Genomic DNA, 6,454 nt, shown 5'->3' with positions numbered 1-6,454 from the left:
AATGTTGTGTATCATCACCAATCCGCCAGTATTTGAAAGAGTTTAACGGTCAATCTGAGAAAGAAAAAAAAACTCATTAAGAGCAAAAGTGTTCCTTTTTGAGGTGGAATTTCATAACAAACTCAACTTTTTCCGTCGTCTGATTGAAATAAATATTTCAAAAACAGAATCATGAACGAAAAATAACGCATAAGGGAAAAAAATGTGTTTCATCATGTTAGTTTTTAAATAGGAGTTGGATTTTTTACAGTAGGTGTTTGTGACTTGTTTGCGATTCATTTCAACAATAAACGGACAGCACACAACCCACTTGTTTTAAAATAATACGTTTAGAACAGTTCAATCGTATATAAAAAAGTCGTTTACTACTGGTTACAACAATTGAATCTAGAGCTTTGGATTACTGTCTTTTTCGTCAAAAATCTACACAAACTGATTCAATTATTTTAAAACCCAACTAATAAGCCGAATTATTTCTATTCTCCTGTTTTATCACAATACAATCAATGATAAATGTACTTACGTTACCCATAGGGTTAGCACAGTTGTGCCCAGAGCTTTAAGTATTATTATTCATGTTAACAGTCCACACAGACTGGACCAATTACTTTAATACCCAACTGACAAGCTGAATTATTTCTCTCTATCTCTATTGTTACAATGCAAGTTGTGAAACTCACTTCAAAATCACCACAATAATTGTTGGTTACAACAGTTGTATCCAGAGCTTTAAATAATTGTCTTCTCGTTTTCAAAGTCCACCCAAACTGGTTTGGCGACCTTAAAACCCAACTGACAAGCCGAATTATTGTTCTCTATTTCTATTGTTACAGTTCAAGCTGTGAAACTTACTTCAAAATCACCACAACAACTGTTGGTTACCACATTTGTATCCACAGCTCTAAATGGTTGTTTTTTATCTTAGTCCACACAGACAGGTTAAATTACTTTAGAATACCCTTTGACGCGACAAATTATTATTTGTATCTCTGTTGTCATAATACAAACCGTGAAACACCCTTTATATATCAGCCTAATGGATAAACTTACACTCAGTTTAACTTCACTTCCTCTTTCACTTTTACTAACTTTCTTTCCATTCATTACCTTGTTTATTTCCTCTCTGTAACTATACGTATTTCTAGCATGTGACAAAAAATTCTAGAAATATCTAGCTTTATAGTAAGAACAGTATTAAATGTAACAAGAAAAACTTAAAATATTCGTCTAAGGTTACGTCAACAATATTACAAAAGTCTTGTACAACATTTAAACTACATACGCACCATACAACTGCAACAGAGATAAGTAGAAAAGTTGTCATAATTATTTATTTTAAAATAATTAAATTTTATCATGAGAACTAAATAATCATTCAATATTAAATTGCTAAATAAACTGAATAATAACTCTTGAACTGAACAGCCTTGTATGTACATCAGAGTTTATATTTGTTATTGTTTGGTGTATATATATAATTTTTTATGTCAGTGTTATATACTCGCATGATTTTATACTACCATGTTGAATAAACGGATCTGAATTGTATATCTTTCCTTTAACATTTCTTGTAGATAAATAACAACAGTTAAAAAGAGCTCACTTTGGTAGTGATCCTTTTTTTGTGATAACAAGCAGATCTTTTATTCGCAATCCATAGAACCAATAGAAATTAAAACGTAATCGACGTCTCGTGATAGTTTGGATATCATCGACAGCATAATTTTAAACTATAGAAAGAAAGTTGAAATACTATTAAACTTAATGTGTTCAAGTAGAAATATAAATGGAATGATTGAGGAAAAATAGTAATTAATAAATGATATCTCCTAAACAGTAACGTAATCGATCTGATCTAATATTACTGAAGAAACAGGAATTTTAATCCTACTAGCCGAAAAAGATTTGCAGAAATATTATCGTATATGAATATTGCACAAGTTGCTGAAAATGTAAACAGTGGTCATGTATGAAGATTGCACTATTGAAAGACTGGAACCCATCATACCTAAATAGGTTCATTTTTTATAAACCAATGGTGTAGTATATAATCACTTGTTTCTTGATTGTTATTATGGGCTGTTGTTAAATACTGAATCCTGTTAATATTATCAGTCGTCTAAAGTTTAATATTGCCTACTGTAAAGAACAAATTATAACTACTGCTACAGAAAAGTTAGTTCAAATTAGTCAGATATAGCAAATAGTACGGATAAACTCTAAAATATTTCTATTATAACAGTTCACATCCTACAAGCCACAGTGGTGTATAAGTTAGGGAAAGCATTAAGTATACCATTAAGTCTAAATCATGTCAAGGACTGTTTAAGACACCAAATTAAATATACTTTACACAAACCTGTAAGATATAGATTTTCAAGAAAGAGTGATATTTCGTGTATTGATTAATATTGGCAGGCTGATTTACTAGATTTAGATATTTTAAGTTATTATAAAAATCAGTTTAAGTATTTACGGACGTGTACTGATGTGTTTCCTAAATATGTATGGGCTGTTTCATTCAAAGATAAGAAAGAAGTGACACTCATAATAGCCTTCAAGGCATCTTAAAACAAGGTTGAAAACCTTGTAAACTTTAAACCCATGCTGAATATTTCAAAGTTATCTCAAAGAACAAGACACTCATTTCTTTACTATGCATAATGAAACAAAGCACCTATAGTTGAACATTTTAATCACACTCTTAAAAACTATAACTTAGTACTATTTTACTTATCATAAAATATGTGTTAAACAATATAGTCAGTGTTTATAATAACTTTATCACTACAGCATTAAGACGAAAATTGCTTCGAAATTCTCAGTGTTTTTTTTTTACTTGTGAATGAAATTTCCTTAAGTGAAGATTCAAATATTTCAGTCTTGCAGCACATATCTGATTTGTGTATAATTATTGAGGAGTACTTCTCTCCTCTTTTTTTTACTGTGGATTCAAAATCCCTTTGTTGACTCTGAAAATACCAACGATTTGCCTTTGAAAGAGAAAGAACAGCTTATAGAAATTTCAACCAATTACACCTTAAAAACAAAATTTCAGCAGGAAAAAATTACACAATTTTGGATTCGAATGGCCTTGGAACACCCTGAAACAAATAACAGAGCTTTGAAAATTTTGATACGTTTTTCAACAGCATATCTTTGTGAGCAAACGTTTTCAATGTATACAGCTACAAAGACCAAGTTTAGAAACAGTCGAAATACTGAAGATGATTTGCGCTTACAAGTAACAACCATAACTTCAAATATTGAACTACTTTGTAAACAAAGGCAAACCCATTCGAGCCACTAATAAATAATAAAAAAATTAAAAAGCCGTAGAGGAATACCTGCTTTTGATAAGTGTACACTAGAGAACCGATAATGATGTGAAATAGGCTAGGAAACGACTATACACGTTTTAGTGCCCGGTCCTAACAGTTTTGTATTGGTCTGGAAACATTTTTTATTATTAAAAAAAAAGAAACAGCTAAAAAGCCATAGTTCAGTCCTGGCATGATTAAGTAAGTTATTAAGGAGCTCGACTTTTCCATCCCACCATATATTTTCGTCTTTTTAGCCGTTGGGGTATTATAAAGTTACGGTAAATCCCACTATTTGTTCGTAAAAAGAGTTTCCCGAAGGTTAGCGGTGATTGGTGATGACTAGCTGCCTTCCCTCTAGTCTTTCACTGCTAAATTAAGAACAGGAAGTGCAGCTAGCCCTTGCGTAGTTTTGCACGAAATTTCAAATCAAACCAAATTCATAGCTCAAATAATTCTTCTTTATAGGTGTATATTAGGGAATGAGTAATGACGTGAGGTGGGTTTGAAGACAAACAGACACATTTTGTGTTGGTCTGGAAACATTTTTACTAATTGAAAAATTGAAAGGCAAAGACGAATAACTGTTTTTGATATTTGTACAGTACAGATTGGATTATGATGTGAAATAAGTTAGGAGACGAATAAATTCCTTTTAGCGCTCTGGGCATTTTTATGCTGATTTAGCAATTTTCTTACTTACAAAAAATTAAATCCATGGAAAAATAACTCTTTCTACATTATAGAGCAAATAACGATGTGAAAATGTTTAGAAACGATCAGACACGTTTAGAGTTCAGGCATTTTTGCGTTGATGCAATAACATTTTAAGTAAAGACACATACGAATACTAATCAGAGCAGCGGTTATTGAGGATTCCCTTGTGGTTACACATGTGAAGAAAAAGTGGAAGTTTGATATTATTTTTAAGTAAATTGGATCTGATTTTGTAGTCCGTCTAGAAAATTTTTTGTTGGTCCTCCCATCACCCATTCCAAAACAGAAGAGTTCAAGGATTGTAGCATTTTTTTATTTGTATGTACAAGTGTAAATTTCTTGAAGAGTGGATCAAGACACGCTACTATGTCTTGATGCCAAGACAACCTACTGCAAGTGTAAATTTGTTGAAGAGTGGATCAAGACACGCTACTATGTCTTGATGCCAAGATAACCTACTGCAAGTGTAAATTTGTTGAAGAGTGGATCAAGACACGCTACTATGTCTTGATGCCAAGACAACCTACTGCAAGTGTAAATTTGTTGAAGAGTGGATCAAGACACGCTACTATGTTTTGATGCCAAGACAACCTACTGCAAGACACACCGTACAACTAACAGAAGACATTGTTTAGCGATTTTTTACCTTTTGTATCTAGGACAGTGGTTCCCAAACTTTTTTATGCCCCGCACCTCTAAAAACGTTTAATATGTTCTCGCACCCCTCACAGTAATTGTTTATTTAAGAATAAAGGAGAAGGTGGCCAAAACAAATTTTTATAATTAGTTTTCAATGATATATAAACAAAAACGAAATATTTGGAAAAGAAAAAATATTACAACAAACTAAAAGTTACATAAACCCTACATGGCCTACAAAAAAATAAATTTTCATCCATGCATGAAATGAAATTTCTTTGAATTTTAAATGTTCAAATGTTCATAAACCAATTTAAATTTAATGACTCTTTTGTTCCTGTTTATTTCTTACGAGTTTTTCAAAGCGTGGAACTTTGTTGCTGATAGCAATTCCGCAAGTTTGCCTGTGCACCCAAGCTATTTCTAGATTTTGTCTTGATTGACAAAAGAGCATTAAATCCAAACTCGTATAAGTATGTCGTCGCGAATGGAATGAGCACATTTAGTGCTTTTTCACAAAGTTTTGAAAACACGTTTGCCGAACACCAATATTGTTCCAAAGTTTTGCTTTCAAATTGCATTTCAAGAACTCGATTTGTGCGCAATTCAATAAGATCTTCCTTCAGTTCTTCATCATCTGGCATATTATCCAAATTGAAGAAGTATGGATTCATAACCCATTTTTCAGAAGTTTCCAGTTCTCCTTCAAAATATCCATCAAATGACTTTGATAGTTTTTCCAAATGATCCACAATTTCTTCACACATACATAGAATTAGGGACTCATCCTCACCTATCAATTCTTCGAGTGATGGAAAAATTGAAAGATTCCCTCTTTTAAAAGATGTAACTTTTCTTTGAAAGCATTTAACTTTTCGTAGCATTTCAATATGTTTATGTTTTTCCCTTAAAGAGATACTCAGGTCATTCATACGAGTGAAAATATCACTCAAATAGGCTAACATTTGGTTGAATTCAGGTGATTCTATTTCACCGGGCAGATCATAGACACGTTCCTTCAGAAAAGTTTTGACTTCTTCTCGCAGTTCAAAGAAGCCCGTTAAAGCTCTCCCACGTGACAGCCAGCGGACTTCTTTGTGGAAAAGCAAAACTGAATGCTCACTTCCAACATCTTCACAAAGCGACTTGTAGAGGCGGTGGTTCAGAGCGCGGCCCCTAATCCAGTTGATGGGTCTTCACAGGAGTGTCAATGACCTTTTTCAACTTTGGAGGCAATGTTTTCTTATGCCAAAGCATGTGAATGAAGAAAACAGTGAGTACCTTGCAAATACGGAATCTCTTGTTTCATCAGTGCAAAAAATCCTGATTTATTTCCTAGCATAGCAGAGGCACAGTCGGCACACACAGAACCAATAATTTGGATATCTAAATCATATTTTGCAAAGAAGTCGTTCACACACTGGAAGACACCTTTCCCTTTTGTGGTTGTTTTCAGATCTTCACAGAACAGGAAATCTTCCATTATGGCACCATCATGAATATACCTCACTTGTGCGATGAGTTGATTGCAATTTGCAACATCAGTTGTTTCATCCAATTGGAGAGAGATTTTCAAGAGACTAGCCCTGATATCTGCAATAACTTGGTCCAAAATGTCCGAACTCAAATCACCAATTCGGTTTTGAATAACATTGTGTGATAATGGCACTAATTTAAGCTTGTTTGAGGCTTTTTTTCCCAGAACAATTGTTGCCGTTTCTAATGCACACTGTTTTATCACATCTTCTGCAATTGTATGGGCTTCTTTGATTTGGCCA

This window comes from Tachypleus tridentatus, chromosome 7 (assembly GCF_004210375.1).
Source record: "Tachypleus tridentatus isolate NWPU-2018 chromosome 7, ASM421037v1, whole genome shotgun sequence".
NCBI lineage: Eukaryota > Metazoa > Arthropoda > Merostomata > Xiphosura > Limulidae > Tachypleus > Tachypleus tridentatus.
Note: the sequence above shows the minus strand (reverse complement) of the source record.